This window comes from Corythoichthys intestinalis, chromosome 21 (genome assembly GCF_030265065.1).
Source record: "Corythoichthys intestinalis isolate RoL2023-P3 chromosome 21, ASM3026506v1, whole genome shotgun sequence".
NCBI classification, from domain to species: domain Eukaryota; kingdom Metazoa; phylum Chordata; class Actinopteri; order Syngnathiformes; family Syngnathidae; genus Corythoichthys; species Corythoichthys intestinalis.
The window spans coordinates 9,129,416-9,143,417 of record NC_080415.1 but is presented as its reverse complement, the minus strand read 5'-3'; the positions used below and the strand labels follow the sequence as shown (position 1 = coordinate 9,143,417).

The window sequence follows — 14,002 nt, the reverse complement described above, 5'->3', positions numbered from 1 at the left end:
TGAAGTCTATGCACCACTTATTTAACTCATTGGGTGCCACTGACGGTACTAGACGTCCAATCCATTTTGACTGGGAGGGGCGAATGAACGTTCGTTGAATAAGTCATAACTGCCTGAGCAGCAAACAAACAAGACTACTTAATGTCAGCTGTTGTTTTTTTTCCTTTTTCAGCAAAGGCTAATTAAACCTAATTTTAATGGGCAATCTGCTTTACTGCCAAAATGCGGTGTTTTTGACAACAGTCAATTTGGACATCATGTCGCCATCTTAGTTGCCAGTGTGACCGCTCATATGTTGTTATAGTGTCATTCAGGCCAAAACCAAGCAGGACACATAATACAAGACATGGAAATATAGAAACTAATTTATGAGCACGGAAAACCAATGTGAATTCCAAATGAGGTCTACTAAACACTATGACGCAGAGTAAGAAAAATACAAAATTGCAGGTAAAGGAAAAGCAGTCCAAACAATTTACGCCACACATTTCGATAAGATCTCTCAACCACAAATAAAAAACACAAAACTCCCTTAAAAGTCCAACTCCCAGCTTGCATTTAGCACAAACTCATGGAGTAAGTGGTCAGATCTGCGCTGAGATTACACAAATGACCCAAACCATTCTCTTCATCCCTTTGACCAGCTCTACCCCCATCCAACAGTACCAGGACCAGTTATTTCAAATGACCTCCCAAGTCACATACTCGTCTTAATTATCCCATATTCCATCAAAATGTAGCTGCAAGTCATTGTGCAGGTTTTACAGATATTTGAAGCATTATCAGATCCCCTTCTAGTTTAATATTCCCACCAATGCTAACCTACGTATAACTTTATTATCAAACCCCTTTATCTACTTCAGTCTTATATTCACTACGACTAGAACTCACTAAAAATCAGGTGAGGTCGAGATGAAGAAAATAGATAACTCACATTTCTTGGCCAGATTACTCAAATCAAATCACATCAGTCACTCGAAATTGCACACATCAGAGAAATGGAACAGGCTGTTTTTGTTAGCTTTTTTTTTTTTTTTTAAAAACAACTTGTGTTTGTTGGGGTACCTCTCGATGCGATATGATTTGCGATACAAAGCCAGTGTTGGAATGTAACGAAGAAAGAGTACTTCGTTACGGTACTTAAGTACAATTTAATGTATCTGTACTTTACTTGAGTACAGTATGAAGTGGTACTTTTTACTCCTATTTTATTTACTTTTATGTTTTTACGTTACTTTTGTTTTTTTCTCATTGTGAATTGATAGTCTCGTTTTCATGCCTCCGGCACAATCGATAAGTCCCGAGCAATTGTACCATAATTGAGCACTAGAGGCAGGGCTGTCAACAGACTTGCAGGGGCCCGGGGACAAGAGACCATTATAGGGCCCTCCGCACCCCACCCCTGTCACGACAACATACGCAGTACTTTTAACGCTTTGCAAGCAATTACAGTACAAATTTTTCAAATTATTTAATTTGAGATGGACAGTTGTTATTGTCCCATGTAGGCTACATTACAATACAATACAATTGAGAGTGCTATGCCTGCCTGCTAAGCAACAAATCAGTATAACTAAACATCCTGTGCCTGCTCCCTCCACATCCCTGTGGTTATCAAGCCCTCAAACAGTGATGCACTTAGATTTTTTGACAGCAAAGTCTTTAAAGCATCAGTGAAATCCAGTTTTTGAGCAAGCTCACGCTCAGTGGAGAGCATGGCTAGGTTGTTAAGCCTGCCCTGTGATATGGTGGACCATAGGTAGTTTTTTATTATTTTCATTTTACTGAAGGCTCTCTCTCCTCCAGCTACAGTCACTGGCATAGACAAGAAAATACGTCGCTGGACCCGAGTCTGTTCAGCCTGCTCCCCATATTCTAACATATATCGCTATTCCCCCATCACTTTCTCTCTCCTCGGCTCAACGCGAGCAGCATGTCTTGTCATACCACAGCTCAATAAGCTACAAGCGGCCGGTGACAGACTCGAATTGGGCTTTGGTCACGGTGATCGCGAATGTAAGTGTTCAGTGTTAGCGGCTGTTGTTCACTTACCGACATCACTGTCCACAGCCAACTGTAGCCCTAATTCTCTGTCTTCTTGTCCCCCTTTTAAAAACTTCATTTTTTTCTTGTTCACCTCTATGATCTTCATCTCCTTTTCTTGTTTTCTTTTCTTTTCTGTGTACCTGATGTATGACTACTCGCCATGTTTAGAGTTTATTACAATGACAGATTTTAATTTCCCGCTTCAGGGCACTACGTAGTGTAGCCTTGAGTGCGCCTGAGCGGGGTCAAACCATTCTCTGCTAAGACAGAGGGGGTGGGTGGGGGGGAATTGTACAAAAATATTAAAATATTCATATTTAATCGGACAATGATTTAAATAAAATAGAAATGTGAATGTAAACTAAAATAAATTAAGGGTCATTCAGGGGCCCCTATGGTCCTGACCACCCCCCAACCCCCGCGTCGACGGGTGTGACTAGAGGCAGCAACACGAGTACAAGCAAGATTAGGCAGGTGAACAAGATATTGACCAATTAAAACCAACGGTGAGAGCAGTGCGCCTTCAGATACTCTTGTACAGTAGGATGCATTATGCACCTGATAGTTTAGCAACTACGTTTTGGAGTTTTTGAGCTTGTTAAGCTTTTTTTTACAGTGCAGTCAATTTTATTGCTTGATTTTTTTTATTTTTTTTTACAGTACTCCTTGAAAAATATCAAGAAAAAGTTGCTTTATTTTGGCAATTTAACATAAAATATTAAGCCAACAAAATTACATATGTCAATTTGCATGTAATGGCTGAGCTAAAGCAGTTCCTTGTAACTTTTCTGATTATGATGATTTTTCAGCTTATTATCACCACAAACTTTAAAAAATTGAATCAATGAAAAGCTTCGGTTTTGTATACAGTTGCCACATGTGTAATTCAAAACACCTGCAAAAGATTCCTGAGCATTTAAAAAGTAATTCTAATATAAAAGATACAATTTTCGATAGTACCCCAAAAATAAAATGGTAACTCCACAAAGAACCCATGCTTGAGCCCTTGATCTCAGAATTCTGAGGGGACATGCTCACCACTCTTCCTCCGTGACTCCCTCTTTACAAGTTATTTGGGGAAAATTCATGTTTTTATTTATCTTTACAAGTGTAAAGTAAAACTCTTCTCTCGTTTCTAATGAGGCTTGAATTGGAATGATGTAAGGTAAGCACATTGGTTAACTCCTGTGCTAATAGCTGTATTTAAAAATATATAATTTTTGCAATTTAAAAAATGCCAGTAATCACAAGTTTACTGTTGACAGCATGCGATTAATCGTGAATAAAAAATGTTAATCATTTGACAGCTCGATTATTATTACAATATTTCAATACGGTATGTCGTGATATAAAGTGGGCCGGTCTGTGGCATAGTGGCGATAGTCACGAATTTTCACGGATACAGCATGAAGTAAATATGATACGGGGGAAAAAAAACTCAAGCTACAAGCTACGCTACGCTAGCACCACCCCTGTTCTGGTTTTAAGTTTAGGGGATAACTACAGCGGTATGAAAAGTATCTGAACCTTTTGGAATTTCTCACATTTCTGCATAAAATCACCATCAAATTTGATCTGAGCTTTGTCAAAATCACACAGATTAGAAAACAGTGTCTGCTTTAACTAAAACCACCCAAACATTTATTGGTTTTCATTATTTAATGATGATAGCATGCAAACAATGACAGAAGGGGGAAAATAAGTAAGTGAACCCTCTTCCTAAGGAAATTTAAACAGCAGTTGAAACCAATTTTTACCAAACAATTTAGGTCAGGTGTGTGCCCAATCACTGATAAGTGGTTAAAAGCTGCCCTGCCTACTATAAAACACCCACCCGGTAAGAATTGTCTTGATGAGAAGCATTGCCTGATGTGCATCATGGCTCGGTTAAAAGAGTTGTCGGAAGACCTGCGATCAAGGATTGTTGATTTGTATAAAGCTTGGAAAGGATACAAAACCCTCTCTAAAAGTCTGCATATTCATCAATCGTCAGTCAGAGAAGTTGTCTACAAATGGAAAGATTTTGGCACTGTTGCTTTTCTTCCAAGGAGTGTCTGTCTACCAAAGATGAGGCCGAGAGTTCAGCGCAGAATACTCAGAAAGAAAAAAAAAAAAGACTTACAGAAATCACTGGCACAGTCCAATATCTCTGTGCACACATCAACTATATGTAAAACTATGGCCAAGAATGGTGTTCATGGGAGGACTCCACGGAGGAAGCCACTGCTGTCTAAAAAAAAAAAAACATTGTTGCTCATTTAATGTTCGCAAAAAGGCACTTGGACACGCCACATAAGTTTTTGCAAAATATTTTGTGGACTGATGAAACCAAAGTTAAATTGTTTGGGAGTAACACATCGTCATGTGTGGAGGAAAACTGGAACAGCTCACCAACATCAACACCTCATCCGTTCGGTGAAGCATGCTGGAGGGAGCATTATGATGTGGGGCTGTTTTACTACCTCAAGGCCTGGACAACTTGTAATCATTAATGGAAGAACCAATTCAAAAGTTTATCAGGATGTTTTGCAGGAAAACCGGAGGCCGTCTGTCGGACAGTTGATGCTAAAAAGAGGATGGATGCCGCAACAAGACAATGTTTGAAAACACAGATGTAAATCACAGAAGTAAGGCGCGGGGGGGGGGGGGGGGGGGGTGCACAAAAATATTAAATGTAATGGTTAACTTACTTATTTTTCCCCCTTCTGACATTGTTTGCATATTATCCTCATTAAAATATGAAAAACTATAAATGTTTGGGTTGTTTTTGTTAAAGCAGACACTGTTTTTTCATCTGTGTGATTTTGACAAAGATCAGATCACATTTGATGGTGATTTTATGCAGAAATGTGAGAAATTCCAAATGGTTGAGATACTTTTTAATACCACTGTACAATGTTTTATAAGTGTGACCTTGGGCCAAGGTTGATAGGTACAGTATGTGCTACATAAGTTGCTTTAGTTACAATATTTTTTTTTTTACAAAGCTACAAATTACCAGACTCCTATTATTGTCCTGTCAGTAACACTAGGTGGGCCACTCAAGACCCTGGGGGTAACTAGTGTAAACTTGATTTACTTGTGAATATTCCTGTAATTTAATTACCAACATTTTTACTCATTTTATGTAAAGTCCAGGACCACATATTTCTGTATCATTTTGATATCAGTATCAGATTTTTGCCGTTGGACAACATCGGGATAAAACGTCATTATTGGACAAGTTTATGTATGATACAACCATTAAAGAGAAAAACAAGACATTTTGAAATGGATAAATGTTTATTTTTGCGGCCAATCTTTCATAAACTGAATATTTCAGTGCAGTATTCCTATAAATAAAAACAGCAACACTATATTTTTGAACATTCTTGTTGACAAATGATTATTTTTAACTCATTATCAACCATTGGCAACGATAGACGTCTAATTTATTTAAACTGGGAGGACTGACTTTAAATGCTCATGTTTGAGTACATTCGTTAATTCGCTCCCTCTCAGTCAAAATAAATTGGTTATCACACGCATTCAATGGCAGCCAATGCATTAACATGGGAAAATTTTGCGAACAACCTGTTGTACTGTATGATATTCTTGTTAAAGGCACTTTGTAGGTATTATGAGAAAAGTACTATATGTAACTAATATTGATGGCCAAAACATATTTGCTTCTCTTCTGAATAGTTTTTAAGGTTATTTGGGGTCATCTTGCATGTTGTGCAGTAGCATAAGTTTTTTTTTTTTTTTTTTTTCCAAGTCCCCACCCTTAGAGAGGAGTGCTTAGTTTGACGCCACTGAATACACCCCAAGGCCCCAGGAACATTGGAAGCGTTGTGTGGTGAGGGAGCCTCCAAGTCTGATAGATTAACATTAATATGGACTGAGGGAGAAGGCGAGCCATATTAAAGGTCGTTTCCCTCTTCACGGCTGCTGAGGGAACACGTAACGGGCCATTGGTTGCAAGGCCACACATATGCTCCCACAATACACTTGGATGTAAATAAGGAGATAATATCTGATTTAGATATAAAGGATCTGGAGCCATGTAGCCTACAGTACAAACGAACAAGAAGATAAAACAATAAAAATCTTCCATAATTCAGTAAATGCAGAAGGACTATTAGCATGCCCTGCAGTGCTGACAACCTCTTAAAAAAGTGAATTTATAACTCCCAATTTGGTGATTAAGGATTGTGAATGTTGTTCCTCTTCAGCATACTTGCTTCAAGTTCTTGTCACACTGGGCTTGTTTTCGGTCTGTAAATCTAACAGCCAGGACTTCCCAACCACTCATTTTATAGAAGTAATTGCTCCAGGCAATCCTATATTTTCACATAATGCAACTCAATCGTACTGCCAGGGATGAACTCCTTTAAAGGGAAGGTTTGACGCAAATTTCCCTTTTTTGAGCTTTTAATCATGCTATATAGTCAACAAAGTCGGAGTGGTTTTCTGATCCGTTCACCTATGTCTGAGAAATTGTTGTATCTCTCGTCTACCGGTGAGGGCTGTTGAAACGCCCGGTGGTACCTACCTCCACCACTTTCTCCAAGCTCCTCCGCTGCTCCCCCATGCCCCACCTCTTATCACCCCTTCCCGTCAAGACACGTTGCAGGTCATGCTACAGCTTAGCTAACACATAGCGCTTTGGAAGACCACAAGTTGGAAGGAAAAACACACACACACAAACCTTTTTAATCCAATTATTTTCCCAAAATCTTAAAGAAGAAATGTTTTTTTGGATGCAAAAGTGTTTCTTCTTTTCACACTTCTAAAGGATAACGCGCCTCGCTAGAAATGGCTGGACTTCATCGAATCATTTTCACAATACAAACTTGAGGCTGATAACGAAACTTGTTTTTTTTTTTTTGCTATGACAGGAATCTGTTTGCATTTTTCACTGGTCACGTGAGTTTTCTCCAGGAACTCCAGCTTCCGACTATACCTGGTTATGAACGAGTTCTGTTCTTACGCTGGCGACGTAACCCGAATTTCAGCGTAAGTCGGACTTAACTCTTTAAGTACCCCTAAATCCCCAAATAACTATCCAAAAAGTCCAAAAATATTGTATTTTGTTTAATGATGGATGATATACTGCCCTCTGGTTGCAGCATTGGGTCTGGCTGGACGGTCGCCTTGTATGACTGAGGAGCAGACTCGTCTCATATGGATAAAGGACAGCTGTGCTTTGGTTTGGCCCACGTAAGGCTGTAAGTTGTTTCAGGTAATAAATGTTTGTGCATGTATTGTAAATAAGTTTAAAGCTACAGTTTGCGGAGTTATGTGTGCACAATTTGCTATGACAATTGTAAATATGGTAGCATTTGTAGCATTTAAGATAGCGGATTTGTGAGGCAAATCAGGCTAATTTAATCTACTAAATGTACATATTGATCAGACTAGATGGACGTTTAAACACCATTTGGTTTGTGTCAAGTGTTTTACTGTTAAAATGTGTGTCATTTTTAACATAGGTGTAGATATGTTTGTGACTGCTTTACAAATTGGAAGTACATAGCATCAAAACCACAATTGCCTTGTTTGCCTTTCTGTCAAGCAGAAGAATTTCACGCTTACTGAGGAAGGAACACATCATATTAATAAAGTAAAATAAAAAAATAAGATACTGTGAAGTACAATAAGGTACTGTTTACACGACTAAAAAAGGAAAAAAACGACTGAAGACAAAATGGTGGACGAGACTCCAGCGTTGTAAAGTCGAAATCACGTAAATCGAGTATGCCATAACCCAGGGACTACCTGTATTCCAGAAACATTCATGTTTGGTTAACCCGCCTCTTCTACTGTTGGTCAAATTGACTGCCCTTAAAGCTTTATCATTCTTTCATTCAAAAAAATGACACGATACTGTATATTAAACCTAAATGATGATCAAATCCCAGGTTGAAGTTCCAAATCATAGTAACTAAGCATTTTAGAAGATTTCACAAAAGATGTAGAGTGGTGAACAAAAGATATATAGTGGTGAATGGTTATTTGTTTGTATCAGTATCTTGTGATTGGCTGCTAACCAGCTGAAGATGACGGGAGTCCACATCGTGACCCAATTTTTTTAAAAATAAAAAAACTCAAAATTCAAACAAGAAAAAAAAAAGAAATGGCTGGACTCTGAATGTAGATTATTCTTAAAGAGACAGAGTCCCATTTCCAGCCATTTCAGACAGCCATGATGCAAAGACAAGTTTATATTAACTGGAATCTGAAATATATTGCTCTCACAAATCAACACAAGATAAAATTGTAACCTGAATGTGCTTTAGAATGGTACCTCATGCTTGAAAAAGACCGATATTACCAAAGTAAATTGCTATTAATATCCCCATGTAGATGAACTGTGTCAAAATACATAGTATCAGCTATTTTGTAAAATGTATCCATTCTTTAAAAAAACAACATTTTGAAAATAAATGATATGATAATCATTTTTATCACATTCAAACATTGTGCTAAATGCAGTTGGAAACATTTTTTGTAGAGTTGTCCGATAATGACTTTTTAACCGATAACCGATATTGTCCAACTTCAAAAATCCGATACCAATATATACAGTCGTGAACATATTCATTATTTTTCAATCATTTATAGTTCCTTTAATTTTTTCACCATGGATTAAAATGGTCTGGTTACATAATAAATCTCATTCATCCTACTTTGGAGAAATCTAATGGTCAATAAGCAAAACTGCTCTCCTAAGCTGTGACCAGCCCTTGTACAAAGGCAGAAGGAAGACTTTCACTTTAAAGGCAACATGCATATTGGCCCAAAACCGATAATAAAAAAACAATGCTCATATCATTTCAAAATGCTTTTATCGGCTGATATTATCATAATGAGGAAAGTTTTTTAAAAAAAATTTAAAAAGATGTTCCGTTTCTTGCCACATTCCATGCTGTTTTTTTTTAATGGCCTGCAAACTTACCTCGTCTTAAGTCCCATATTCATTTTACCTTTCCAATCACCACCACCATATAACAAATGTATCGTCCAGGCTCTCGATGCTATGTTTTTTTTGGTTGCGCTCCCATTTCAGTCTTGCTTATTTAAAAACGGCAGAGCTTCATACATTACCTGCGGACAAGCGTCCTTATATTATGTCACTAAGGGATCGCGGTTTTCTTCCAGCACTTAAAAGCCCCCCGATGACGGACAAAGACGTAATCAAACAAACTGTGAAAAAAACACGCCTGCCTTTCCTCTTCACAATGAAAACCACCCACCAACACGGTCAATCTATGAGACCATGTTAAGTGATTTTGCACTTAAGTGGCAGCAAGACGAAACCACATTATCTACAACTTTAGTGGTTTGGTTCTTTCTTGAAACATTATATCAATCTCAAAGGAAGGGTAATAGTCATTTCCCCCCAATTTTTAGAGCTGCTAATATGTTCGGATGTGCATGCACTCCCATGTGAAGCAACTAAATCATCACTGTTCCCTTATTACACTGACTGTAACCATATGTGTGCTCGAAGACATTCCATTGAAGGACTCCCTGAGCACAGGACTCATAATCATAAACCTGCTTACTGCGCAAAGACTGTTTGACAGCACCAGCCTCCACGATTGTCTGACCAGCCATATGAGTCATATGACATGTTTTCCCTCGGTAGTCCAGTCAAATACTGTCCGAGCAGAAATAATGACCTCATTTTTACTTGTATTTTTTTTTAAAGACCATGCAAATGTATGAAAAAACTGCAAAATACAAGAGTGGACACAGAAATGAGTTGGCGTAATGGTTTGTAGCTCCTCAAGGAAAGCTTTGAGTTTTGTTGCCCAGTGCTGAAGCCAACTGGGTGGTCTTGTAGATTTTTGGGAAAATGTGTTGTCTGTTGCTCAGGCTTTGTTAAGAACTATGAAATGGGTTAAGTATGAAAAAATAGTTTTTTTTCCTCTTGTAATTACTATTTTTACAAACAAAACATATTATCTGTGGTAGGCTACAGCAGTGTTTTCCACACCTTTTTTGAGCTGAGGCACACTTTTTGCATTGAAAAATTCTCAAGGCTCACCACTAACTGAAAATGCTAACATTTAAAGCTTTGTAGCGTATAAAACAATATAAAGTAATTTTCTTCTAAATGGATGCCTAAAGTGTCTGTCTGAGTGAGCAATTTTGGAAAAAGGCGGAAAAAAGTGAGAGCTGCATGAGAACCTTAAAGGGAGAAGCTAGCGTCTTCTAGGTTGCGTGCCCCCAGTAGCTGTAACGTTTGACTGTGCGCGTTAGGCTAAACAACATTGGCTTGGTGAAGGACCCTCAAAAATGGCATCTTCTGCGAAGAGACACGCTTATGAAGCCCAGTTCAAATTCAAGGCTATCACCTACAGTGAAGAAAATAAGTATTTGAACACCCTGCTATTTTGCAAGTTCTCCCACTTAAAAATCATGGAGGTGTCTGAAATTTTCATCGTAGGTGCATATCCACTGTGAGAGATATAATCTAAAAAGAAAATTCAGAAATCGCAAAGCATATTTTTTAACACTTTATTTGTTTGATACAGCTGCAAATAGGTATTTGAACACCTGTCTATCAGCTAGAATTCTGACCCTGAAAGACCTGTTAGTCCACTTATTAAAAGTCCACCTCCACTCCATGTATTACCCTGAATCAGATGCACCTGTTTGAGGTTGATAGCTACATAAAAACACCTGTCCACCCCATACAATCAGTAAGACTCAAACTTGTAACATGGCCATGACCAAAGAGATAGCCAAAGAAACCAGAGACAAAATTGTACACCTTCACAAGGCTGGAAAGGTCTACGGAGCAAAAAAAAGGTCCACTGTTGGAGCAATCTTTAGAAAATGGAAGAAGCTAAACATGATGGTTAATCTCAATCTGAGTGGAGCCCATGTAAAATATCGCCTCGTGGGCTCTCAATGATCCTAGGAAAGGTGAGGAATCCTCCAAAAACTACCCAACAGGAGTTAGTCAATGACCTGAAAAGAGTTGGGATCACTGTTTCCATGGTTACAGTTGGTAATACACTAAGACGTCATTGTTTGAAATTATGCATGGCCCGGAGGGTTCCCACTGTTAAATCAGTACATGTCAAGGCCCATCCTAAGCTTGCCTATGACCATTTGAATGATGCAGAGGAGTCATGGGAGCAAGTTTTGTGGTCAGATGAGAGATAAGTTGAACTTTTTGGCCATAATTCTAATAACCGTGTTTGAAGGAAGAAGAGCAATGAGTACTATCCCAAGAACACCATCCCTATTGTGAAGCATGGGGGTGGTAGCATCATGCTTTGGGGGTGATTTTCTTCACATGGGACAGGACAAATGCACTGTCTTAAAGAGAGGATGACTGGGGCCTTGTTTTGTGAGATTTTGGGGAACAACCTCATCTCCTTGATCAGAGCATTGAAAATGGGTCATGGCTGGGTCTTCCAAGTATAAAGTATAAACTGTAAAGTATACAGCCAGGAAAAACAAGGAGTGGCTCCGTAAGAAACATATCAAGGTTCTAGCATGGCCTAGCCAGTCTCCAGACCTAAACCCGATAGAAAACCTTTGGAGGGAGCTCAAACTCTGTGTTTCCCAACAACTGTTCAAAAAGATGACTGATCTAGAGAAGATCTGTATGGAGAAGTGGGCCAAGATCCCTCCTGCAGTGTGTGCAAACCTGGTGAAAAACTACAGGAAATGTTTGGCCTCTGTAATTGCAGCTGTATCAAGCAAATCACTCGTTAAAAAAAATTATACATTGTGATTTCTTGATTTTTCTTTTTAGACTATCTCTCTCACAGTGGACATGCATCCACAATGAAATTTTGAGTCCCCTCAGTGATTTCTAAGTGTGTGAACTTATAATAATGAAAATAGCTTATTTTCTGGGTGGCCGTGGCACAGTTGGTAGCTGGAGTTGTCCTTGGACCAAAGGGTCAGTGGTTCGATTCCCAGCTATGACTGCCCACTGTCGAAGTGCCCTTGGGCAAGGCACTGAACCCTGATTTGCCTCCAATGGGTTTACAGCACCTTGCATGGCAGCAGACCCATTGGTGTGTGAATGTGTGTGTGAATGGGTGAATGTGTACTAATGTAAAGCACTTTGGCCATGGTAACCATGCAGATAAATGTGCTATACAAATACTGTCCATTTACCATTTCTTCACTGTATGCGAAACAAAAAGAAAATGCCACCTATGATGATTTTTAAGGAGAAGACACTTCCTAAAGTAAAGTTTTCCGCTGAAGTCATGGTGAAGGCCAATCAAACGGAACGGATGGACAAGGAGAAGATGAGAGAGTGACTGAGGGATCAAGCGATCGGATGTTTTTTTTTTCATGCATCACCATCCCTGTTGATCTGTGACTCCATGCGTGCACATCTCACATCTGCTATGAAAAACCAAGTGCATCTAATGAAGTTGGAGCTTGCCATCTACGAGGAGGCTTGGCGAAGTACTCCAAACGCTGGACGTTGGTGTAAACTTTGCGGTCAAAGTCAAATTGTGAGCGGTGTGGGAGCAATGGATGACGAATGGCGAACACAGTTTTACAAAAACTGGGAGGCAGCGGCAAGCGAGTTACGCCACTATTTGCTAATGGATTGTGGATGCTTGGGCTAGGCTGTCTGCTTACACTGTTGTTCGTGCTTTCGCCAAAGCTGGAATAATTTCTGAGGAGGAGGAGATGCACCGCACGGAGACTGACTCTGACGATGATGAGATCCTGTCGTGTTTGATGGAGGCTTAGCCCAACTGTTCAATTCGGATACAGAAGATGAGAAGTGATTTTTTTTTTTACATACAGTTGTGTACGTATGATCATCATCAAGTTGGCATTGTCCTTGTAGACAACACTATGTGCTCGTCTGTCTATGTTTATTCGAAATTGTTGGAAACCTTTATCTATTTTTGGACTAAAACTTTAGAATTTTACAGATGAAAACATTTTGAGTAATTGTTGATTAAAACTAGACGGAATTTGTATGAGATTTCGTCTAGTCTACACGAATAAGTACTTTCGTCCACAAGACAAAGACTTGTACAAAAATTAACGGGCTGCCAAAAACAACACTGTTATGGCAGAAAGTGTGTATAGACAACGTCAGACCATTCGAATCAGCCAACTGGGACTGTTGCTGCGCTGTGACACATAAACAATGCTCTATATTTAGTACGACTATGACGGTTTAGAAATGTAACTTACATTCCGCAACTGTAGGGGGAGCCACAGAGCGACAATAAAAACAAAACAAATAATTTTTTTGCAGTTTTAGCCTTCATTCCTCATCTCACATGGCAGTCGTCGTGAGCCTCAGTGCTGCAATAAGACCCTCCGGCTGTCAGCGCAACTCTGTGCAAACAAACGAGCCCAATGATTGATGGAGAGGAAGTGGAGCGAGCAGATCATCCTGCTGTGGAGATAGGAGACCCAGTAGAGAACAGCATGTCATACGGATTTGTACGCAAACACTTGCTTTGTCTTGTCTGCACAATCTACGCACAAAATTATTTAACACTGTTGATATAGCCAGTGTTATCTATATTATCCACTATAACAGTGTCGCTCTTTGTCAAAACTTTTAAGTTAAAATGTTTTTGTGGTGCAGTATACTAGTATTGCTAGATAATTCTCCCTGTTCCACACAGTGTTTAAATGTTCATGTTTGGAATGAAGCCAGTATGAGAACTTTTGCCAAGTACCAAGTAGTTCTTAACTCTAATTGGTAGAAGGGTTATACACCACTTATATGGTACATATGGTGCTCTCACTTATACACTTTCAAATCTTACACTGGCCATGTAAACTGTCATTTTCACAGATTTATTGCCCTTGTTGTAAGATCGTAGTAGTGAGCTGAAGCCAACCTGGAAATTTTGCTCATTCCATTGTAATGTCTGAGGTGGGATGTTGTCAGCCACAGCTAGAGTATGAATTTTAACAACAAATAACCACTGCCACAGTCACAGAGACAATTGTA

The 14,002-nt window shown here is 39.1% G+C and overlaps 1 long non-coding RNA gene across 1 annotated transcript in view; it reads left to right on the top strand.

The window, feature by feature from the left end:
* LOC130909706 (uncharacterized) overlaps window positions 1–7,225 on the top strand; it is a 28,244-nt gene extending 21,019 nt beyond the window's left edge. The window contains exons 2-3 of the long non-coding RNA XR_009061788.1: window positions 6,927–7,044; window positions 7,158–7,225. This is a non-coding gene — a long non-coding RNA (uncharacterized LOC130909706). The remainder of the gene's footprint in view (window positions 1–6,926; window positions 7,045–7,157) is intronic.
* Window positions 7,226–14,002: the final 6,777 nt, after the last annotated feature.